The sequence below is a fragment of the Scyliorhinus torazame genome, chromosome 22 (genome assembly GCF_047496885.1).
Source record: "Scyliorhinus torazame isolate Kashiwa2021f chromosome 22, sScyTor2.1, whole genome shotgun sequence".
Lineage (NCBI taxonomy): Eukaryota > Metazoa > Chordata > Chondrichthyes > Carcharhiniformes > Scyliorhinidae > Scyliorhinus > Scyliorhinus torazame.
Window position 1 is genome coordinate 63,552,869 of NC_092728.1, and position 26,090 is coordinate 63,578,958.

At 46.6% G+C, this 26,090-nt stretch overlaps 1 protein-coding gene across 4 annotated transcripts in view; it reads left to right on the forward strand.

The window, feature by feature from the left end:
- LOC140399093 (astrotactin-2-like) overlaps positions 1 to 26,090 on the forward strand; it is a 2,178,011-nt gene that overhangs the window by 1,312,833 nt on the left and 839,088 nt on the right. The gene's annotated exons all lie outside the window — the stretch shown is intronic.

Genomic DNA, 26,090 nt, shown 5'->3' on the forward strand with positions numbered 1-26,090 from the left:
GTGTGCGGATATGTACAGGAAGCATCTGAACAATTCATTGAGTCACATACCGATGCAGCCCAAGCCTGTGAAATTCCACAGTACAGAATTAACCAAAATCTGTATCCGAGGCTCCCAAAAGAAATAACTGAAGTCTATCCACAATAATTTTGGGGGGGTGGGGGGATTTTTCATGTGTCTCCTTTGACAACGGTGGGCCCGAAAACCTGCGGCGGGGTGTGTGCCATCGACAGGACTGGAAGATCCCGCTGGTGGGAAGGGCTGGAAAATTCCAGATAATAGTGGTAATGGTTGAGGGACTCCATGAGGGAATTTTATTATTGTGATGTTATGCGTGAACGAAGACATGGTAGCTATCTGAAACAGCTAATTAACTAGAGCACTCTACAACTTTTACATGCTGTGTGACTGCAGCCATGCGGGAATGCCTGCCGCGCCCTCCCCTACATCCCATATCACTACCAGTGCTCAAGCTGCCCGGTAAGAGGCAAATTCATGCACAACCACAGGAATTAAATTTAATTAAAAATCACAACTCTGAACTTATGCTGAATATGTTTGCCCAAGAAATTGTTAAACCAGTGAAATCCCTCCAGGCTACTTCCACATTCCATGCAAGTATTTGAATGCAAACCTAGTCCAGTGCATTGATGCTTTCACATCAGAATGTCAGCACCTAGTTGCTAATCAACACAGAGCATTGAACGGCACATTGAACATTTGTGTTAAAAGTTAAAAAGTGAAAAATAAGACAAAAAATATGCAGAAGAGATGGATGATATGACTCTCCGAAACTGCATCCAGGGGTTCAATTGCCATTGAGAATAGGCAGGTGTTCTTTATTCCTTACTAAATAAATACCTTCCAAATGTTGAATAATGCACATGAGGGTGTAATGCAGGGTATTGTAGCTAAGGGGTGAATTTGAGCTCAGATGCTGCTTCTGGTCCAAAGAAAATCACATTAATCTGTATACAAATATAGGGTTCACTATTTTGTCCACCCTCTTCCTGTTGCAATGGCTTCTGAGCAAAAAGAGTGCAATCTTACTCCCAACGATTATCACTTCAGGTAGAAAGGAAGGAGAAAGATAAAAAGGACCGAATATTCTTTAGGTCCTGCTTTGCTGTCACTGACTGCATCAAAACTAGTGTTCAGCTGTCAGTGTGATTTACAACCAAACTTCTAATCAAAGAACAGAGGAAAGAGAGCCAGAGGCAGTGAGTTAGTTGTGATTGATTGAATCATTTTCACTTTCCAGCGCCTTACCTTTTCTGGGCGAGGTGGTGTATCGCATTCAAATGATGAGCCTTGGGAAATGTCAAGGAAACATCTCTGTATTAAACATACACGTGGATCCAAATGTGCTTGGGCAGAACTCTTAACAGCATAGGGGATTTCTGCATTACAGCAGCAAGTTCGGGAAATCCTCAGCAGACCAAGCAACATCTCGAGAGGTAGAACAAAGTTATCATTTCATGTCGATGGCCTATCCTCAAAAATGAAAAAGGTTGGCAGTGTAACCAATTTTAAACGTGCAGGGGCAGAGAAATAGGGAGCGGAAGAAAGAACTAAAAGGGACGGTCTCTTACCAACCCAAGCCTCCAGCCACCACTCTTTTCCCTTACTACTTCCATGTCAATTTACCTAGTATCCACAGTGGGTAAACCTCAGGAGCCATGCTGACATTAAATGAATTCATGTAGCTACTGATTATGTCCATTTTTTTTCAAACACTCATTAATAAAAAAACATTCAATATGTTTAAAATACCTTTGTCTACTCTCTTATGAAAACAATCGTGTATATATCTATAACCATTTGGAGCTGTCAGTCAAACTGCTGACCCATCAGGCACCACATTGTGATAATGTTTGGTTGTAAAATCAATCATGCAGAACAAATCCTATAATGATAACCCTCAGGTTATGTCAACGGAGGGACATGTAATAAATGGGGATGGGAGTAGAATATGGAGAGATTTGGAGACCAGTTTGTGGAGGGGAGGCTTGCTAGTTTTAAGGACTTGGCGGAGAAATTCCAACTACCTGGTTCCAGTTTCATTGGATTGGATTGGATTTGTTTATTGTCGCTTGTACCGAGGTACAGTGAAAAGTATTTTTCTGCGAGCAGCTCAACAGATCATTAAGTACATGGGAAGAAAAGAGAATAAAAGAAAATACATAGTTCGGCAACACAAAGTATACAATGTAATTACATAAGCACCGGCATCGGATGAAGCATACAGAGTGTATGTTAATAAGGTATGTCCATTAGAGGGTCATTTAGGAGTCTGGTAACAGTGGGGAAGAGGCTGTTTTTGAGTCTGTTCATGCGTGTTCTCAGACTTCTGTATCTCCTGCCCGATGGAAGAAGTTGGAAGAGTGAGTAAGCCGGGTGGGAGGGGTCTTTGATTATGCTGCCCGCTTTCCCCAGACAGCGGGAGGTGTAAATGGAGTCAGTGGATGGGAGGCAGGTTCGTGTGATGGACTGGCGGTGTTCATGACTCTTTGAAGTTTCTTGCGGTCCTGGGCCGAGCAGTTGCCATACCAGGCTGTGATGCAGCCAGATAGGATGCTTTCTATGGTGCATCTGTAAAAGTTGGTAAGGGTTAATGTGAACATGCCGAATTTCCTTAGTTTCCTGAGGAAGTATAGGCGCTGTTGTGCTTTCTTGGTAGTAGCGTCGATGTGGGTGGACCAGGACAGAGTTTTGGAGATGTGCACCCCGAGGAATTTGAAACTGCTAACCATCTCCACCTCGGCCCCATTGATGCTGACAGGGGTGTGTACAGTACCTTGCTTCCTGAAGTCAATGACCAGCTCTTTAGTTTTGCTGGCATTGTGGGAGAGACTGTTGTCGCTGCACCACTCCACTAGGTTTTCTATCTCCCTCCTGTATTCTGACTCGTTGTTATTTGAGATCCGGCCCACTATGGTCGTATCGTCAGCAAACTTGTAGATGGAGTTGGAACCAAATTTTGCCACGCAGTCGTGTGTGTACAGGGAGTAGAGTAGGGGGCTAAGTACGCAGCCTTGCGGGGCCCCGGTATTGAGGACTATTGTGGAGGAGGTGTTGTTCATTCTTACTGATTGTGGTCTGTTGGTCAGAAAATCAAAGATCCAGTTGCAGAGTGGGGAGCCAAGTCCTAGGTTTTGGATTTTGATATGAGTTTGGCTGGGATTATGGTGTTGAAGGCAGAGCTGTAGTCAATAAATAGGAGTCTGATGTAGGAGTCCTTGTTGTCGAGATGCTCTAGTGATGAGAGTAGGGCCAGAGAAATGGCATCTGCTGTGGACCAGTTGCGACGGTATGCGAATTGCAGTGGATCAAGGTATTCTGGGAGTATGGAGGTTATACGCTTCATGATCAACCTCTCGAAGCACTTCATTGCGACTGAAGTCAGGGCCACCGGACGGTAGTCGTTGAGGCACGTTGCCTGGTTCTTTACCGGTATTGTAGTGATCCTTACATGTGTAAGTACAGAAGGGGGGCTGATGGGTAATGGAAAGACCACCAGGGTCTGTCACTGGCGTATATAAAAGTGGGACACAAACAGCCCTTCCCCTCTTTGGCTGATTTGACTGTGAGGAGAACAGGAACAGAAATTTAGCTCGGGGCTGCCAGTGTGGTCAGGCCCATTTGCAGAGCATAGAAAAGTTGTAACCTTTTTACGAGTGCAGTTCTTTAAGTAAGAGCTCACGCAGTTATTTAAGTTGTGTTGCTCAATGAACCTTCTATCAAACTTCTGGACGACTTTGAGCCTTCTTCCAGAGCGTCTACTGTAACTGAGTTGAGTAGCACAGATTACCATCTCTACAGGTAACAAAACATGGCACAGGAGTGGCTTTTATTGAACAGCACTAGATAGATTATGTTAGAGACCAGAAAGAACCAAAGCAATCAGCAAAAGCAACAGGCCGGCCACTCAACTGTGGAAGACTTCACAGCATTTTGATTCCAAACAACCTACTGAAGCGATGGACCACACGTCACTTCCAGAGTTGCTGAAAACTACCGGTAATTTAAATTGTAACTGGAAAATGTATAAACAGCAGCTTCAGATATACATGGCAGCTACTGACCTAAATGCAGCTACAGACGAGAGAAAGATTGGAATATTACTCTCAACGGCAGGCCGGCAGGCGGGAGACATTTATAACTCGTTTACGTATGGTGATACTGAAGATAAAACTAAATATCAAGTGATAATGGCAAAATTGGATGAACACTGTAAATCACAGTTAAATGAAATCATGGAACGATTTAACCTGAGCAACAGATTTCAAAAAAACGGGGAGACTATCTCTAATTTTATCACAGATCTCCACTTCCTAGCACAAGGTTGTAACTATGCTGATGTAACAGATTCCATCATCAGGGATAAATTAATATATGGGGCGGGATTCTCCGCAATCGGCGCGATGTCCGCCGACCGGCGCCAAAAACGGCGCGAATCAGTCCGGCATCGCGCCGCCCCAAAGGTGCGGAATCTTGAGGGGCCGAGCCCTCACCTTGAAGGGCTAGGCCCGCGCCGGACTGATTTCCGCCCCGCCAGCTGGCAGGAAAGGCCTTTGGTGCCCTTCCAGCGGGCGTGAAAATGACTTTGCCGTGCAGGGCATGCGCGGGAGCGTCAGCGGCCGCTCACGACATGGCCGCGCATGCGCAGTGGAGGGGGTCTGTTCCGCCATGGCGAAGGCGGAAGGAAAAGAGTGCCCGCACGGCTCAGGCCCACCCGCGGATCGGTGGGCCCCGATCGCAGGCCAGGCCACCGTGGGGGCACCCCCCGGGGCCAGATCGCCCTGCGCCCCCCCCCCCCCCCAGGACCCCGGAGCCCGCCCGCGCCGCCTTGTCCCGCCGGTAAGAGATGTGGTTTGATTCTCGCTGGCAGGACAGGCATTCCAGCAGCGGGACTTCGGCCCATCGCGGCCCGGAGAATCGCCGGGGGGGGCCCGCCACCGGCACGGCGCAATTCCCACCCCCGCCAAATATCCAGTGCCGGAGAATTCGGCAACCGGCGGGGGCGTGATTCACGCCAGCCCCCGGCGATTCTCCGGCCCGGTGGGGGGTCGGAGAATCCCGCCCATGGTCTTTCAGATGAAAATTTAAGGGAATCATTAATGCAGCAAAATGATTTAACTTTAAAAACCACAATAACAAAATGCTTACAGCAAGAGCAGAAAAAACAGCAGTACCTGGAGTTTCTTGAAAAAAAACCATGGAGAAAGTATTCCACAAGGTAGAAGATGTAAAAATGGTGGCCTCTCCTCACAGGCCTTCTTTTCCGGTGGCTGGCGCCCATTACGGCATGTCTGCGCATGCGCGCAGTTAGGACAGACACGATCCAGGAAGAACCCGGTATGCGCATGCGCAAGAAGCTGCCGACGCGTGACGTCACGGGCGTCATGACATGCTGCCGCTGTGGCACCGCTAATTTAAAAGGGAAATGTCCTGCACAAGGGAACAGGTGTCTAAAATGCTCTAAGATTAATCATTTTGCCTCCCAGTGTCAGTCCACAGCCAGATATTACTCTCCAATGCAAAGACATGGAAACTTCAAGGTTCGCACAGTAGATGCAATGGACACTCGGATACCTGAAGAACATTTTTCCGACCACGAAGAGTTCCACTCCTGGGAGAACACTTACGGCGTTGGAATCATAAACGCCACAGAGGAACCGCATGAGCTGACCACACAGCCTCGATACGTGCATACCATTGACTCCACAAGCGAATGGAGTGCCACGGTGCAAGTGAACAACTCCCCAATTACGTTCAAGCTTGACACGGGAGCATCCACGAACTTGATGACAAGCAAAGATCTCGCATCCATCCCAGGGACACACGAGATGATACCTGCTGCATGCAAGTTAACAGACTACAATGGCAACCAGATCACCTCGAGGGGATCATGCCACCTACAAGTAGTTTATAAGAAAGTCACAAAAGGACTACGTTTTGAGATCGTGGACGACAAAAGAACATCACTGTTAGGTGCTCAAGCCTGAAAGGATTTGCAGCTGATACAAAGGATTTTCATGAACACGGTTGACTCATCACGACTGGCCGATGCCATACATCTGCTTCTCAGTGAATATCCCGACGTCTTTTCTGGCATGGGTACGTTACCCTACAAGTACAAAATCCTGCTCAAAGAGGATGCAACACTGGTCATTCAAGCACCAAGGAGGGCACCAGCTCCATTGCGGGACAAGCTAAAAGCAGAACTCCAACGCCTCCAATCTCAAGGCATCATCTCACAAGTCACACAGCCGACTGACTGGGTCAGCTCGTTTTTAAGTGTCAAGAAGCTGTCCGGTGAACTCAGAATCTGTTTAGATCCCAAAGACTTGAACAAAAACATTTGCAGGGAACACTACCCTATTTCCAAGCGAGAGGAGATAAGAGCGAAATGGCAAAAGCTCGCATATTCACCAAACTTGATGCCTCACAAGGCTTCTGGCAGGTGCAGCTCGATGATTCCAGCCGACTGCTGTGTACCTTCAACACACAGTTTGGACGTTATTGTTATAATCGAATGCCTTTCGGGATTATATCTGCATCCGAAATATTTCACCGAATTATCGAGCAGATGACGGAAGGCATTGAAGGCGTCCGTGTATATGTTGATGACATCATAATATGGTCAACGACAGAGGAAGACCACATTGCTCGGTAAAACAAGTCTTCCAAAGAATCCACCAATTTGGGCTGAAGCTCAACCAAGCCAAGTGCACCTTTGCACATTCGTCTCTGACCTTCCTGGGTGACATGATATCAGGGCACAGGGTGAAGCTGGACCCTGAGAAGATCGTAGCAATTCAGAACATGCAGCGGCCACGTGACAAGAAAGCGGTGCTCAGGTTTCTTGGATTCATCAACTTCCTAGGCCAGTTCATATCAAACCTAGCAGCACGGACGACGGCGTTACGGCAAGCGATAAGGAAGGGCACGGAGTTTGACTGGACTCCACACCACCAAGACGAGTGGGTGGATCTGAAGCACCAATTGATGGCAGCTCCAACGCTGGCATTCTTTGACCCGGCAAAACCCACAAAGATCTCCACTGATGCCAGTCAACATGGAATTGGTGCGGTGCTACTTCAACAGACTGACCAGTCGGACTGGGTCCCAGTGGCTTACGCTTCTCAAACGATGACCGCCACCGAGTGCAGGTATGCACAGATAGAGAAGGAATGCCTGGGATTGATCACGGGTATAACGAAATTCCACCACTATGTGTCTGGTCTTCCCACATTTCTGGTGGAGACTGATCATAGGCCACTGGTCAACATCATCAACAAAGATCTCAATGACATGACGCCGCGCCTACAACGCATGATGATGAAGTTCACGCTGGTCTACACTCCTGGGAAGGACCTAATAATAGCTGACACCTTATCCCGAGCCATTGACGCTGACAATCCGCCTCCGGCTTCCATTAATGATGTGGAAGCTCGTACACAGTGGTGCAGGGAGACACTCCCGGCAACGGACGAGAGGCTGCAGCAAATCTGTCAGGCGACACTGGAAGGTGCAATCCTGCTTCAAGTCATGCACAACCTTCAGCATGGCTGGCCAAGAGAGCGGTGCCCACAGTTCCAAAACGTCCAAACTGAACTGTCCGTAGTGGATGACATCATACTGCAAAATGACAGAATCGTCGTTCCACTGGCGCTTCGGGCGGACATGCTCCGCATGATTTATGAGGGGCAGCTTGGTGCCGAAAAGTGCAAAAGGAGAGCACAGCAATCCATGTATTGGCCTGGGATAAACGAGGACATAACAAACATGCTGCTCACATGTGACACGTGTCAAAAACATTGACCAGCACAATACAAGGAGCCACTAAAGCAGCATGAGATGGCTACGCTACCGTGGGACAAAGTTGGTAGTGACTTGTTTCATTCCATGGGTCGATACTATGTTCTTCTCATCGATTATTACTCCAACTTTCATGAAGTACTGAAACTCCCGGATCTCACATCAGCATCGGTTATCAAATCCTGCAAAGAAACCTTCTTGAGGCATGGCATCCCACAGACTGTCATGTCCGACAATGGTCCTTGTTTTGCCAGCTGGGAGTGGTTGGAATTCTCAAAACAGTACAACTTCAAGCACGTGACGTCGAGTCCACACTTTTCTCAATCGAATGGCAGGGTGGAGAAAGGTGTCCACATTATTAAGCCACTGATCAGTAAGGCCACTGACTCGAATTCCGACATACACTTGGCTCTATTGTCATATTGTTCATCGCCTTTGAGCTCTGGGCTGTCATTGGCTCAAATGCTCTTCAATTGAGATGTGCGGACAACGCTACCGGCGTTACACTTCTCCAATCCAGATCACTCGCTAGTCCTGGACAAGATGCGGCACCAACGTCAGAGACAAAAGCAGCACTATGACCGGCATGCGAAAGTGCTGCATCCGTTCGCGATCAACGACAGGGTTAGGTTGTGACACCCGGCTGGAGGTTGGTCTAACCAACTTGCCCCTATACTTGCCCCGCCAAGTATCCCCATGATCTTACGTTGTGAAGTCTGATGATGGAATACTGATTCGACGCAATCGGCGAGACCTGCTGAAGGTTCCACCTCGTCAACCTGTATTTCCAACGTTAGATCTGCAGGACTCTATCATGCGACCACCTGGGACACCAGCAGTTGGTGCCCGAATGGACATTAAAAACCTCTGGGTCTCCATGCCCACTCAGGAGGTCTACCCGAATCAGACGTGCACCCAACCGTCTGAACTTGTGAACATGGACTGATAGAATCATTGCTCTGTTCTGTATTTGTGCATCTAACTTACTGTGTTTGATTTTTGTTTTTAGTTACAGCTCTGCAACTATGAAAACAAAAAAGTGAAAAAGGGGGATGTCGTTATCCTTACATGGGTATGTACAGAAGGGGCTGATGGGTAATGGAAAGACCACCAGGGGGCAGCACTGGCGTGTATAAAAGTGGGAAGCAGACAGCCCTCCCCCTCTTTGGCTGATTGACTGTGAGGGAAACAGGAACAGAAATTTAGCTCAGGGCTGCTAGTGTGGTCAGGCCTAGTTGCAGAGCATAGAAAAGTTGTAACCTTTTTACGAATGCAGTTCTTTAAGTAAGAGCTCACGCAGTTATTTAAGTTGTGTTGCTCAATAAACCTTCTATCAAACTTCTGGACGGCTTCGAGCCTTCTTCCAGAGCGTCTACTGTAACTGAGTTGAATAGCACAGATTACCATTTCTACAGGTAACAAAACAGGTATAATGGTGGTCTTCTTGAAGCAGGTGGGGACCTCGGAGTGGAGTAGGGACAGGTTAAAGATGTCCGCGAATACCTCTGCCAACTGGTCCGTGCAGGCTCTGAGTGCACGACCAAGGATCCCATCCGGGCCCGTCGCCTTCCGAGGGTTAACTTTTGGAAAGGCCGATCTGACTTCGGAAACTGTGATGGTGGGTATGGGTGAGTTATGGGCTGCTGGGGAACTCGACAGCGGATTGTTGGTTACCTGCTCGAACCGAGCATAGAATGCATTGAGTTCATCGGGGAGGGGTGCGCTGCTGCCGGAGATACTGCTCGGCTTGGCTTGTAACCTGTTATGTTGTTTAGTCCTTGCCACAATCGCCGAGAGTCTGTCTGCGGCTCACTAGCTTGGTTTGATATTCTCTCTTGGCATCTTGGATGGCTTTGCGGAGGTCGTACCTGGATTTCTTGTATAGGTCAGGGTCGTCTGACTTGAATGCCTCAGATCTGTCCTTCAGTAGGGAGTCAATCTCGTGATTGAGCCATGGTTTCCGGTTGGGGAACGTACGTACTGCTTTCTTTGGCACGCAGTCGTCCACACATTTGCATCTTCGGGTATTTTTAGATTTGCGATTTTTCACACAATGTTTTCCCCTCCTTTCCACTGGCATTGCCCTCCTCCCTGTTGAAGAGGATTTTGTCTTTGGCCGGTCTGAGGTGGGGAGTATTTCGGGCATAAATAGTTACATCCTGTCAGCGGAGTCAGCTCCGTTAAGGGAGGTGAGGATGAAATGCGAGGGTGAATTGTGGTCCCATTCTGGATGGTGAGGAATGGATTGAGGCACTTCACAGGGTCAACTCCATGTCTTCATGTGCTCGGATAAATTTGATCCAGTTCAAGCTGGTGAACAGTACGCATCTGACTAAAGCGAGGATGAGTGGATTCTTCTGTATGGTGGAGGATATGTGTGAACACTGCTCTCGGGGAGCAGCTAACCACACACATATGTCCTGATCTTGTCCCAAGTTGGTAAGCTTCTGGGCCTTTTTCTTTAACAGCACATCAGAGATGCTCAATGTAATTTGGATTCATGTCTGCTGGTGGCCATATTCAGGGTATCAGACTCTCTGGTTCTTAAGTCGGGGGTGAAGGCAGATGTCCTCGCCTTCACCTCGTTGATAGCCCGGAGACGAGTTCTGCTTGGGTGGAAGTCTCCTCCTGTTTTTAGTGCCTCGGCTTGGTTGGGGATCATTAAGCACACCATTAGATGGTCGGTAGAAGGGTTCCACCTAAGATGGCAGCCATTCATTTTCTTTTTTAAGGGGCTAGTCACCATCAGGCTGTTTGGGGATTTAGTTTATTTTTGGGGGATAAAGTTAATATGTGTTTTTGTTGTTCACCTCTTCTATTGTATAATTTTGGTTGTTTTGGATGGTTTTGTTTAAATTGAAAAAAACTGAATAAATGTATTTTTAAAAACGTCTACGACAGAGTGATATATCAAATACCACAGTACTGAGCCACTTGATTCAAACTGCAGGCTGCAAATTTATTTTTCTCAAAATCTAAAGCCAAAATGGCTGAATCAGAGGTCTTTCCTCTGGGTCACAAGATTCTTGCATGAAAGCCCCATTCGAGCGCAAAGATCAAGGTTGACACTCCATTGAGGTACTAAGAGAGTGCAGTATGACGGGAGTGCTTCAGTGTCAGAGGAGCTATCTTTTGGAGGAAGCTTTGAACCAAGGCGTTGTCGGCCTACTTGGCTAGATGTAAAAGATCCCAGGACACTATTTCAAAGAAGAGCAGGGGTCTATCAGTTAAAATATATTTAAAAAGCAGACAATGCATTATCACATTTCTGTCTGTGGGAACTTACTGTGTACAAATTGGCTCCCGCAGTTACGGCATGAGAGCAATAGTTATGCATCAAAGAAATTTATTTATTTGGTTGTAAAGCATTTTGAGATATCCAGTGGTTGTGAATAGGGCTGGATAACTGCAAGACTCTTTTTCTCTCCACCTTTCTCAATGAAATGCAGCAACAGAAATTTAATTTGCTATTAACTTGAAAAAGTTCAAGAGCTAAATTTTTTTTTTAAATCATGAAGCCTTGTCAGGAACTTTGGAGCATGACACGCAGGAACAAAACTCCACAGCCCGTATAGCCATACAGCGTGAAGGGAACTGGCCAGACAATGATTCCATTCCCATTCTACTGTTCGTTTGATCCAAGTTAGTGGAAATTAATGGGGATCGAAAATTTTTGCAATCAATCACAGTTAACTCGATTGAAACAGCACTGGAAATAAATGACTTTCCAACTCAGCCTTTCACAAGTAATGGGGCAACCTCTTGCATATGAAATTCAAAGCTATTCTCCAAGTCTGATGAACCATATCTCTTATTTAAATAGATATATTAGATTAGGCACTGCCGTCTTTTTTTTCCAGTTGACAACTTGCCTACTTAGGAATACAAATCATTTATCCTGATAGGAGATAGACTATGTGCAATGTATGTACAAATCATTGGACAAGGATTTCACCACCTGCCCTCGGTACGGACAAACAAAATCAACAAATTACCCGAGCATGCAGCTAATGGGTCTTATCAATCGTGGTTCAGAAATAAAATGTGTTTTTCACCATTCAACTGGGTAGCACAGTGGTAAATATAGTTGCTTCACAGCTCCAGTGTCCCAGGTTCGATTCCCGGCTTGGGTCACTGTCTGTGCGGAGTCTGCACATTCTCCCCGTGTCTGCGTGGGTTGCCTCCGGATGCTCCGGTTTCCTCCCACAGTCCAAAGATTTGCAGGTTAGGTGGATTGGCCATGCTAAATTGCCCTCAGTGTCCAAAAAGGTTAGGTGGGGTTACTGGATATGGGGATAGGATGGAGGTCTGGGGCGTTCTTTCCAAGGGTTGGTGCAGACCTGAAGGGCTGAATGGCCTCCATCTGCACTGTAAATTCTATGTCGAACTGCTACTTTTGCATCACCTCAGCACGATAACGATATTACCATCACTTGTACCTGGCAATATCAAACTTCTGGTCCGCGCTATTGGTCAGAAACTTAACTGGACCAGCCAGATCGATACTGAAGCTCAAAGAGCAAGTCAGAGATTGAAAATTCTGTGGTGAGTAACTCGCCTCCCAATTTTCCTTTGGGCAAAGCACAAGTCAGGAATGTGAGAAATACCCCGTGGTTGGCTGGATGAGTGTAGCTCCAGTACCATTCAAGAAGCTCATTATCACCCAGTTCAAAGCAGCCCATTTGATTGGCACTCAATCCCATCACCATTGGCACACAATGGCTGCAGCGTGTACTATCGCCAAGGTGCAGCAATTCTCAAAGCTTCCTTGGCTTCCAAATACAGAACTTCTATCACTGGTGGATGAAAGCAGAACTAGGGGGCAGAGCCTCAAAATCAGGGGAAGTAGATTTAGGACTAAGCTCAGGAGGAACTTCTTCACCCAAAGGGTTGTGAATCTACGGAATTCCCTGCCCAGCGAAGCAGTTGAGGCCCCTTCATTAAATGTTTTCAAGATAAAGATAGATAGTTTTTTGAAGAATAAAGGAATAAAGGGTTATGGGGTTCGGGTGGGAAAGTGGAGCTGAGTCCACAAAAGATCAGCCATGATCTCATTGAATGGAGGAGCAGGCTCGAAGGGCCAGATGGCCTCGTCCTGCTCCTAGTTCTTATGGTTACACTTTTCCTCCCTAATGGTGAAACGCAAAATCTATATCTTGAATTTTGTCAAAGCAATTGATTGTTGCCAAAAGAACAGAATGTGAAGCTATAAAACCTAAACCATTCAGAAGAATAAATGAGGCGCGTCCATAGTTGGATTCCTGGTCTGTGCTGTGCTGGGCTAATCTCAACTCGGCAGCAAGAGTTGATGCTAAGTTGTCCCCAAAACCTGTGGCTCGAGAGGGGGAACACAGGTCCTGCTCTTTATTTCTATTCAGTGGCCTTTATTGACAGCGTTCATGACGAGTTAGGAGAAAACATTGCTGAATAACTAGATAATTCTTTGCTACTAAAGATTGACTTCTCGGGCAAGGTTGCAAAGAATGCTTGGCATTCTTGAAGTCATCATCAGTCATCACGTACAGAATGAGAAAGCAGGAATGGAGGATGGTTTTTAGTTCTGTAAATGACTCTGAGAATCAGATTGCAATAATAAACCTAAAAGTTTGTGTACAGTCACGGGTTATTCCATGTGTGTTTATGCAGTTCCATTGATTATAACTCAATTGCGTGCAAATGTAAGGAAACATTCAGGCTCCTTCGCTGCACAAGGACGTTCTAAGTAGCAAGCGTTCAGTACGTTGAGAGTCAGGGTTCAATCTGGTTGAATAATGGGGCCTCTCACTTTGACCGCATGTTGTAAATCAAATTCTGAGGCACAGCCATTAATGCAGCAATCCATCGGCCAATCCAATCTGTGCCTCTTTTAACCTCTTTATTGTGAAGAATTCAAGAAATGTCCACTAATTTCAATGGGAATCAACTGGTATTTTTGGCCCGAGTGGCAGAAGGAAGGGTTAGACTAAGCAGTACCATGTGTAGAAGCCATCTGCAGCCTGCAACGGTGACTATTTTATTATTTTGAAAGGCTGAGTACACCATGTTCCTGATTTCGTGTGCAGATACGATCGATGGGATGAAGTGGTTAAGGTGTGAATCTCTGCTGACCAGAACACAAAGAGCTGCTGCAGTGTTTAATTCAGGATTTTATTGGAATATTTTAGTGTCAAATCCTGTTACTATTGGCCTTACATTCCCTCTTTAATCCACAAGAGAATGAAACAAGGCAGCGAGAAACTTCACCTCAGTCCAAATTAAAATTGAGCCTCTTTGGATCAAATTGAAGAAAAGCATCTTAAGCTTGGCCAGATGCAGAATGTGTTGGATATGGCTGTTCTGTTTTCTAATTGAGCACATGTACAGAGTGCGTGAAAAAAATAACACTCTGTTCCCCACCATCTGTACAGAACATCAATGTCCGATTAAATGTTCAGTCACCATCTTCTCAAAGAGAAGAAAGAAATCCTTAGCATTGGCACTTCAGGACTGTCACTATTGATGGTTAGCTCTGCTGTCTCATGGCGCCGAGGTCCCAGGTACGATCTCGGCTCTGGGTCACTCCGTGTGGAGTTTGCATATTCTCCCTGTGTTTGCGTGGGTTTTGCCCCCACAACCCAAAAGATGTGCAGGGTAGGTGGATTGGCCACGTTAAATTGCCCGTTAATTGGAAAAATTGGGTACTCTAAATTTATTTTTTCAACATAAATATATAGGGCGCAATTAAACCACCGCGTTGTGCCCGGTGTGGATCTGGGTGCGCCGTAGCGGGGAAGGCCAAAATTGAGATTCACGTCGGGCGCAATTCAGTTTGCTATCTAACCTGCCCGCTCCTGACGACATGTTCCAGATCTCGGCCAAATATGACGAGCATTTCATTCACCCTCATTTGCATTTATTTCAATCTTATTAGCGAGATTGAAGGCAAATGCGACGGCCTCCCGGGAATTTACCGGCTTCACAGCGAGAAATCACACGGGTGCCGTTTAGTGCATCTTTTTAAAAACGTGAAGCTGGCGCAATGGCTGCTGAGGGGAACTGCGGAGGTAAGTACCATTTGCATTTTCTGGCATGCAGCTCAAGGGCACTGGAGCTGCTGCCTAAGTGATTGGGGGAGGGGGAATGTTGGGGCACCCCTCAGGAGGATTGGGCTTAGTTGAGGGGCTGAAACATTCCAGGGCAGGGGTTGGCTTTTTGTCCATGAGGCTTTCAAGCCATCTTTAAATATTGTGGATATTCATAACAGGGGAATCTACAGCTGCTGCCGTCTGTCCTACCAAACATTTCCAGGACAGAGCTTTGCTCTTTGCTGAAGGTCACGTTAACTCCCTTTGAAATGTTTTAACTCACCCATGTTTGCCACGGGATGAATCCTTTTTTAATTGAAACCAATTACGGTGGAGGCTGGGACCCCTGAGTGTTGCTCTAGATTTGTGGTTTACTGGTTCAGTAACCTATGCTTCTCGGACACAGGGGGATCTTAACTCCCTTTGACTGTGAGCAGCCTCTAGCTTCACAGCTGAAGTCTATTGCTCATGAGGAATTGGCCTTGTTAGTTGTGAGAGCACTTCACAGCTCTCAAATTGTGATTCAGGTTGTGTTTGCTGATTGCTCCTGCTGGCAGCTGAAATTTCCTGAAGGGGGTCTATGTGTTTGTTGCTGTCTCTTATGCTTCTGTGGCCTGGAGTAAGGAAAGGGAGAATGTAAGAGGATCTGATACCAGCATTGAGAATGGGAAGGGGTGCTCTTTCTCTCTTCTGGCATGCTCTTTGTGGTTTGACTTTCCAGTGTGATTTTCCACTGTTGCAAGTCTACTGCTTGGAACTGCAGGAGGGGGAGAGAGATGTGGATTGATCCGAACAAACAACGTGCTGAGAGTGTTGAATAAATGCTTTTGCAGATAGTTGGCGACATTATTGTACTGTTGATTGTTTGAGGCTTCATGTCTGGAGGCCATGGAGTGTGTTTGTTTGCTTCCACCTCTTTCTCTTCTGTGGCCTAGAGCGAGGAAAAGGAGGCTGTAAGATGATCGCCAACCAGCGCTGGAGAAGGGGAGGGGTTGCTCTTTCTATCCTCTGGTATGCCCTGCGTCGGTGTGACTTTCCACTGTTGAGAGTCGACTACTTGAGCTGCAGGATGGGGAGCGAGAGAGAGATGGATTGATCTGAATAAGCACCATGATGAATATGTTTACGAAATGCTTTGCAGAGTGCTGGTGACTTTATTGTACCATTGACTGTTCAATGTTTAATGTCCGGAGGCTGTATGTCTGTTTGCTTCCGCCTCTTTTGCTTCAGTGGCCTGGATTTCATTGTCGGTTACCGGTTAATGTGATATATTGACTGTTTAATAGTTTGTTTTAATCTTTTTGTATAAAAGTACTATTGGCCGTTAATAAACAAAATATTCTCAAGTGGCTTCTCATGGGTACATGTGCCATGTCTCAGACGATGATTATTGCAACACATTGCAATCAAATCTTGAAGCCTGAACAGTTTTCCTGAACTCTAGAAGTATCAGCAGCATAGAGGCAGCAGCCAACAATCAAACACTCAAGAATTGGACTTCACTGCTGGAGAGATACCCGCAACCATCGGGTAAGTGTGTGGGTCAGGAGAGGGCACCAAATCACGGGCTCCCTGAAGTCCCTGCCAGGGGTCTGGAGTTTAGGGGTTCCTGCTGTAGCCAGAGGTGAGTGTGCACAGCAAGATTTTCCAGCACAACTGGCTCAGTGGATGGCACTATGAGAGAAGGTGGGAAACATAAGGGTGGGGGAGGATTGGGGGATTTGGAGGTCCCGGGGTGGAAGCCCGAAATGATTATCGGTCTCACTTCTTCTCCAATTCCTTACAGATATGAAAATATAGCTCGTTATGTTGGTCCTGCAGAGGCTGCCCTCACGGTGCTGGTGGCAGCCCAGGCAGCCAGACACCAGAGAAGGTAGCAGCGTTGATGCAGGCTGGAGGCGACACCCTATGTGCAGGAGGCCGCCGCACACTCTGAAGTCTTGGCTGTCCATCAGGCTGAGGAGGAATCTAGAGGGAGACATCATAGAATTTACAGTGCAGAAGGAGGCCATTCGGCCCATCGAGTCTGCACCGGCTATTGGAAAGAGCACCCTGCCCAAGGTCAACACCTCCACCCCATCCCCATAACCCAGTAACCCCACCCAACACTAAGGGAAATTTTGGACACTAAGGGGCATTTTATCACGGCCAATCCACCTAATCACCAGGTGATTGAACATCTTTGGACTGTGGGAGGAAACCGGAGCACCCGGAGGAAACCCACGCACACACGGGGAGGATGTGCAGACTCCGCACAGACAGTGACCCAAGCCGGAATCGAACCTGGGACCCTGGAGCTGTGAAGCAATTGTGCTACCCACAATGCTACCGTGCTAGACGCTGAGACGCTAGCGACAGCCAAGGTATACAGGCATCTTTGGTCTATCGAGGAGATGATGGACACCATGTGCCGGAGTAGGCCCCATCTCATCAAAGACACTGTGTGACACCCCATGGAGGAGGATGACACCTGCTCCCGATAGCCGTGAAGGTCACAGCAGCCCTGAACTTCTATGCAACCGGATCATTCCAGGACTTGAGTGGGGACATTTGGGGCATTTTCCAAGCTACAACCCTTAACTGCGTCCATGAGGTCACGGATGCCCTGTATGCCCAGGAATCAGGCTTCATCAACTTTTGAGCTGGACCAGGCCCATCAAGATGCCTGGGCTGCAGGATTCTCTGCCATCGCTGGGATACCCCAGGTTCGGGGAGTAATTGATGGCATGCATGTCGCCTTGCCCACACCTGAAAATCGGGTAGTGCCCTTCATTTACAAGTCCGGGTTTCACTCCCTGAATGTTCAACTCATGTGGGACCACCACCGCCAGAACATTCACGTGTGTGCACATTTCCCAAGGAGTGTGTATGACAGCCACATTCTGGGACATCCGGAGATTCCCGGTCTTCGAGAACCACCCTAAGCTGATGGGTTTGCTCTTGGGGCATAAAGGGTATCCGCTGAAGTCCCGGCTGATGACGCCAGTGCGGTGACCAGAGACCGGGGTGGAGACTGCATATATCGAGGCCCATCTTGCTACCCATGCTGTCATTGGGCGGAGCATAATAATAATAATCTTTATTGTCACAAGTAGCCTTACATTAACACGGCAATGAAGTTACTGTGAAAAGCCCCTAGTCACCACACTCCGGTGCCTGTTTGGGTACACCGAGAAAGAATTCAAAATGTCCAAATTACCTAACAGTCTTTAGGGACTTGTGGGAGGAAACCGGAGCATCCGGGGAAACCCACGCGGACACGGGTAGAAAATGCAGCCTCTGCACAGACAGTGACCCAAGTCAGGAATCGAACCTGGGACCCTGGAGCTGTAAAGCCATAGTGCTAACCATTGTGCTACCGTGCTGCATCGGCCTGTTCAGATTCTCATGCCTGAACTGTGGTGTACCGCACTGGTCCTCTCCCTTCTTGATCTTTCGTGATCAACTGTTGCATCGAGGTGTGTTCTCACGATGCACATCAGAGGTCGAGGCAGCACATTCAGTGGCCTTTGATGCCCTTGGCGGATGTCCTCTGGAAGGCTGGAGCTGTAGGGCTCTGGCCAACTTACCGGTGACACTGGCATCGCCGTGCCTCCCTGTTCTGCACTTGAGATGCGCCAATGTCAGGAGGGGTTGTATTCGGATGAACTGGAGACCACCGTTGTCTCCTCGGTGTCATACCCCCGGTTGACCCCTGTTCTTCCACCCTCATAGTGCCGTTGGGCTCTGGGATTCTCCATGGGACGGAGGGGCAACTGTGGTGAACTCCAGGTGCCTCTGAGTCATCTGGCTTTGCCAGTCTTGGTGGCTCCCCATTGTTAGCACCGTGTGCCGTCGCCCTCAGTGACCCTCTCTGACTCGGCCATGCTCTGCAGTGCCTTGAAAAGTACACCTGAGTCTGGGACATGTCCCTCATTGACTGGGACATGGTGTCGAGGCCCTCAGCTATGGTCATCATGGACTGAGTCATGCAGTGGGCACCACCACTAAAGATGCTGAAGTCATGCTCCAGGTTTTACACTGCGGTTGCCTTCCTAACAGTGTTGGCCTCGATGCCACGAATTGTCAGCATCATCTCCAGCTCCCCTAGCCTTTGCGAATCTTCCAGTCATCCATGCACGGAATGTCACTGACATCCCCTCCTGAATGTCACGGCTGCGTCCTATCAATTGCATCAGCTCTGGGATAACCTTGTCCAGAAGCTCGGTATCTTACTGGGACCAGCTGAGTCCTGGGATCCAGCAGACATCCAACTGCTGACTCCCTTGGATACTCCTGCCTCCACCTAATGTGCATTAGCAACGGTGTGATGCTCACCAGATCGTGCCCCAGAAGCCTGTCCACTAATGTGTATATCTGCACTGGTGAAAGGTGGGGATGATAGCTCTGACACCTCTATGGTCTCCTCCGAAGTGGTTTCTTGGGTGGCAGGGGGAGAATGACTCCGGATGGCCCAGTGGAGATCCTGAGAGACAATGGACCTATGGTGAGTAAGTGAGAAGGATCATATGGTCTGACATGAACAACTCACTTGAGACAGATCATCGGGTGAATAGACAGTGGATCCTCACCTCTGCGCGCAGGCCAACCACTGCTCTTTCCTCGGGCAACCCCACGATCTCCAAGGCCCATTCCTTATAGGAGGTAGGACTCGAATCCCCCCCCCCCCCGGTCTTGGCCCTTTCTCGTTTATTATGGGCTGTCTCCTCCTGCAAGGGCAAAGAGAGGGCTTTGTGAGCCACATGTTTGATGTGTCAGGGGAGATCTATAGCAGATGGCATGTGTGAGCACTGCACCTGAACTTGAAGGGGTTGTGTTGGTGGGTGCCAGTGGGTTCTGAGGAGCAAACATCAAGATCAGAATGTGGTAAGGGTGTCAGCCAGTGATTAATGCAGGAGGTGTGGTGGTTTTTTGGAATTGGAGGGGTGGTAGGTGGGACTGATGCCAGGTGATAGGTGGTAACTTACCCTTGGAAGCTTGATGGAAAGCATTGGTCATCTTCCGACAGTGTACGCCAGTCCTCTTTGTCATGCTGCCTGGATAGATAGCCGCAGCTGCTGTCACCCAGATGGTATTGGTGGTACTGCTACTGGACCTCCGCCCCCCCCCCCCCCCTTTCGGGGAACAGGATGCCCTGGCTCGCAGTGACTGGCCAGGTCTGCATCCCCACAGTGAGGAGCAGGTCTGCGTACTGCCATGCTTGTGTGTTGACTGGGAGTGAGTGATGAGGGTGTGTTGAAAAGCATCTCCCATTGTAAGCAGCGAAACGCTGAGATGCGAGTCGGGCAAATCAGATGACAACACAATCAGTCATGGTGAGAAGCTCATGGGGGCTCATTTCCGGCAATAAGTTCTGTTCAACATGGGCCAACATCTTGCCAATGCGGCAGTCCAGAAACATCCCGCCAATCGTACACAAAATGACACCAAAATAATAATAATCTTTAATATTGTCATAGGTAGGCTTACATTAACGCTGCAATGACGTTACTGTGAAAATCACCTAGTCGCTGCACTGTACCTATACCTGTTCGGGTACTCTGAGGGAGAATTCAGAATGTCCAATTCACCTAACAGCACATCTTTCAGGACGTGCGGGAGGAAACCGGAGCACCTGGAGGAAACCCACGCAGACACGGGGAGAACGTGCAGACACCGCACAGACAGTGACCCAAGCGGGAATTGAACCTGGGACCCTGGCGCTGTGAAATAACAGTGCTAACCACTGTGCTACCATGCCACCCGAATGTTTCTGTTAAATTGCGCCCATGAATACTGTTCACCGAAGGCTGAACTTTATTTGCAGGTTATGACATTTCCTTTTAAGGAAACCATCATCCAGATGAAACAATTGATTTTAAGGATTGAGTTAACGCAATATCAGCAGACATTGTTTTGCAGAGGAGACAGGAAGTGGGTTCATTTCCAGGTCATGAACTGGAAACTGATCCACATTTGCATTGAGGTGGAAACCTATTTGGAGTGGGGATGGGTCAGCTGGCAAATTAATGGCTGGGGTGGGAGTGCGAGACACCGGGAAAGTGGTTGTGTAATGGTCGGACATGGCCAACCATTGTGTGGCTGCCATCTGTAAATAATTTGAAAATAGGCAACAATCTGCACCTTCAAATTGGCCAGGCAGATGGAGAGCTAGAACTCTGGATCGGGTATGGAAATGTTAGTGCTATTCAAATGTAATTGCTAGACAATGGAATTTTACCAAAGCTTCCACTTTGTAAATCGCACAAATTGTTTTCATTGCTGCTGACCCTGATGCTGAAAGGCTGGACCTGATCAACTTTAGTCAGATGGCTGCCTCCCCAACCCCCTGAAATCTCATTGTTGGAAGGCGAGCTCTTAACATGTTCTTTAATGACATAAATGTGCCCAATTAACAATGAGGAGGACTTGACTTCCCTCCCCGACCTTGAGAAAGTCAGTAGGGTCAGGAACCAATGTCAATACCTTGTTTTGACCGCTCACCTCTGATTCAGCACATTGTCAGTTAATTCCCTGTGAGTTAAAAATGAAGGCTTTGGAAACAAGAGAGTTAAACTGCAAAACAAATAGAATTATTTTCTCTTAAAAAACGTTAATTTCATTCTAAGATTCAGTGATCTAAGTGCGCCATTATGAAAGTTAACTAAGGACGACCATTAATTTTATTTTCTTCATAATGATAAATCTACACAGCATAATTTATCATTTCACAATGAGTTGATTGCTGTAGTACAAAGCACACATGTAGTTGGTATTCAGTGGGTGAGCACAGATTGTGTGGAAAGGCTCTTTGAATTTAACTGGAGAGCAGAGTCGTCAACTTGTGTAATATCTTCTCATTTAGGTCAATTACCAGACCATAGCCTGAGGGATTGCTGATGATCCCAAAGTTTGTAGCTCGTAGAAGAATAATCCTTCAGCCTTGGAAACTTATCAGCATGGATACGGGAAAACATCCATCATTCTACCAGACAATTCCGGAATGTTCTTTTCCTTTCCTTCGAGAAAGAGGCACAAATGTAACTCATTTAAGGACGTTAGTGCTGCCAAAGCAATTGAAAATAAGCATTGTCAAACTGATGAATCACTCAAAGAGGCAATTTGCCTGTTGCCCCATGCTTGGTGCTGTTATTGACTCCTTTATAACATGTCATTTTTTCCTCAATGAGCCAGCAAAGAGCACTGTGCCAACATCTTGAAATCGGTCTGCAGAGACCAATTCATTTTCTTATGTTAGAATTGCCTTGAGGAGACATGGAAATGACAGGATGAGCATCAACTGCTGGGCTTCAGGTGCCTGCGGTGGTAGATCTGTGATCCACAAGCAGTACAAAGAAGCCGGTGAAATTTCAGGCATGGAAAATGCAGTCATTCCCTTCGTGGAAACATTCAAACTCCTCCGATTCCTCCTTTTTTTCTTCTTTGTGTAAGAGTACTTCCTTTTTATTTCCTTTGTTTCTATTTCTTTTCTTTCCTTTTTATTATTTTGGTCCGTGAAACCTTAATCGGGATGTACCTTTCAGCAGAAAATTAAAAGTTGAAACAGTCTGCTTGCCGGGATATTGTTTTCCCAGGCTTCGTATTTTGGAAAGGAGAAGCCTGACTCTTCGGCACTGAGTGGATCTGAGGAACCAGCCTTGGAAGGAGTTTGTTCGATTGGTTAACTTGCAACTAGTGGGTTGGCCTGGGACAGCGTTCTGCCTGACAACGGTCACCAATTGGTTCTTGCATGATGCTTTCTCTGAGAACTTAGCAGAAGTGTTTAAATCTTCAAAGTGAAAGTAACTTTCTCTCTCACTCTCTCTCTCTCCCTCTCCCTCTCTCTCTCTTGCTGAAGTGAGACCTTCACTGTTGTTCTAAAAGCAGTTGGTGCCTGGCACATCCTTTGATGTAAACCTGAAATGATGCTGAGGGTCAATGGAAGATTTTTACTGCAGATGGTGGCCGTTTATATTGCACTTTAAAGAGCTGGTCACTGTTAGCTGTTAGGAGGGACGGGAGGAATAGGGTGGGTGGAGAAATTTAGTAACTAGGTTTTGCTGTTGTAAGGGAAGATGGGAGGTGTGGGAGGTGACTCTCACCATTTACTTGTTATTCTGTGTTTTTGTTGGTTTTATATTAAAATTGATACAAATTTTAATTCAAATATTTGAGAGAAAAAAATCATTGCTTAAATTAAAGCTTTTTCATGGGGGTGATCTTATCCAAGTTGGTTAAGGTACCATGGGAAATACAGTATTTCTTGACTTTTATTGTTTGAAAGAAACATTCTGAATACACGTTAGCTACAATCTGCGGTTTGTTTTAAACTCTACTTCCTAATAAACCACAATTTACAGCCAATGTTATACCGTCTGATAGTATGGTCGTTGTCCCTCGTGCAAGCGATTAAGATACACACATTTTATTTCCAAAGCACGCGTTAAGTATGGTTAAATGTTCACCCTGAGGACTACCTTTCCTGAACATTCCATGCATAAGATCCTGCTCCTCTCCATTCACAAGGGGAGCTGTGTTGATGGAAGCGAGCGTGCTGATAAAAGTATCAAGAGCAGGCTTGAACTATAAAAAGGGGCTTGCGATAGGCCAGTCAGGCAACCAAGAATTAGTCACTGAGACAAACTGCCCAGGGCCACATGGCCTGTCAGCCTCATCATGGGCGGATATTCTTTGGGTGTCGGCTATTGCTCACTCAGCGAGTATCTGACCTGCCTCTGAGTTAGCAGGATGTGGACTCAAGTCCCGATCTAAAGGCTCGCGCATAAAACCTGAGATGGCTTCTCTCTGGTGGATGTCAAAGATCCCATGGCACCTTTGAAGAGGAAAGGGCGTGGAGTTCGCTCTGGTCTCCTGGCAATATTTATCCTTCTGCAGCACTAAAAAGCAAGATTATCTGGCCATTATCACATTAATGTTTGTTGGGAGCTGGTGCGCAGGTTAGCTGCAACAGCATTTCAAAAAATAAATAAAGTACTTAATTGACTGTAGAGTACTTTGAACTGTCCTGAAGTTAAGAATGGTGCTGCATATATGCATGTCTGACTTTCTTGTAATTTCATTGATAGATTTCTAAATATTACATTTCGATCAAATATCCTGTACAATATGAAGCAAATTGCCTGGACCAAGCTGATTTTTTTTGTTAACCCTTATTAACCCGTTTGCTGCCACCATTGAGGAAGCAAAAAGAAAAAAAATCATGGTAAAAGCTGTGAAGCTGGAACATGGGCACAGTGCAGTCATTCACTGTGCCACAGAGTGTCAGGGTACAGGTTGTCATTCCTGAATCTGCCATTAGGGGAGGCATTCGAAACAATGAGACAGGAGAGGCAAATTGAAGCCAAGACACCTTGTGGAAGCCAAGTTAAGGTTAACATTAGCAAGGGGTTGGCAGCCAGTGCTCTCAAATAGGGAACAGTGTGTGCTGTTAAAAGATGGAGGAAAATAAAGAATTTACATTAAAAAAAACAGACAATAAGTCAGACTGTACAGATTCACAAGTGTTTCTTAATTATCTGTCTTCACTAAATCACAATTCAAGTTAAACTGCCTCATTAAATGTTAACATTTGGCACTACTACCACCTGAATATAAATCACACTGTATTTAGTGAAACGTGATGAGCTTCCCAGGCTGTGCATTATTGTGCAGGCAAGCATAATTATAGTCTGTGTGGCATATATTTACTGAACAGTATAATCTACCACAGGAAGTTTTTCTTCAGATTACATTGTGTTGAAATATGGATGAATTGTAAGTGTCTTTTCACAGTAATGCATACTGTAATTTAGGTTTATGTAAGCCTTCGTTCAGTTTGTTAAATTCATGTGAATGTCTCCAATTTTTTAATTTCTATTTTTGGAATCACTTTCTGTGCACCCACATGTGGAAAGATCGAACAGCTTAGTATTCCATGCCCCCCTCCCGAGAAGTGAGTTCGATGGAGCAGATATATATGCAATTGAATATTTAGTTTGAATTTCAGAGAACTCTGATCGGTGACCAAGTTTCAACAAGAAGTTGTATAATGGTCAAATGAAACTTACAAGGGGCATTCTGTTTTTAGAGTCATAGAGGATGATTACAAAATGCACCAAATATGCACTATGTCAAATATTTCTCAGGCAAATTGCACATTTGGAATTGAGGGGGACTAAATTTGATTGCTCTCCAAAACAGGGAATGCACATTTAACCTGCTTTCACCCTCTGCAATGCAGATATCCTGCCAACTTAATGCTGCCTGCTACCTCAAATGATGTCAGTATCCAAGCAGTGCCAGAGACACGTAAAATGCAAAGCAATTCTGTTTTTTCTTTGTCATCTTTTATTGTTTCATGGCTTACCTACCTGTTTTGTAACTGGCCAAACCTTGCAGTGTGTCCGAATTCTGCTGCGATGGCAAGCTGACCCTGTTTAAGGTGTTGGAACTTAGCTATGTAAGATACAGGGTCATGGCAATAAATTGTGTTTCCAGCAGCATTCCTCCAATGTAGAGCATTTTACAATGGAGGGAGGCAAATACCAAGCAAAGGATAAGGGGTGCATGAGGAACTGAAGGCAATGTTGAATGCTTCGGCTTTTGGAAGGCATTTGGGAAGAGGAAGCAGCCAAGTCAATTTGGAAAGAAAATTCAATGCAGATGCATTGCAGCTGAAAAACCCACTTGCAATGGTGGAATTAAAATTCAGCTATGTTGGTCACACTGCTATTAACATCGTATGCTGAATTCTTTGAATCCATAGAATTGTTCAACAGGCCATTTGGCACAACCAGCCTAAGCCAATGTTTATGCTTCACTTGTGCCTCCTGCCACCGCTCTTTAATAATAATCTTTGTTGTCACAAGTAGGCTTACATTAACACTGCAATGAAGTTACTGTGAAAATCCCCTAGTCACCACACTCCGGCTCCTGTTCGGGTACAAAGAGGAACAATTCAGAATGTCCAATTCACTTAACAAGCACATCTTTCGGACTTGTAGGAGGAAACCAGAGTGCCCGGAGGAAACCCACGCAGACATGGGGAGAACATGCAGACCCGCAGTCAGTGATCAAAGTGGGAATTGAACCTGGACCTGGCCCTGTGAAGCAACTGTGCTAACCACTGTGCTATCGTGCCACCCAGCACATGGGCTTCAATGATTACATTTCCAAGACCAAGGACCACATGCATCCCATAATTTGCAGTTTGGAATCCCTGCT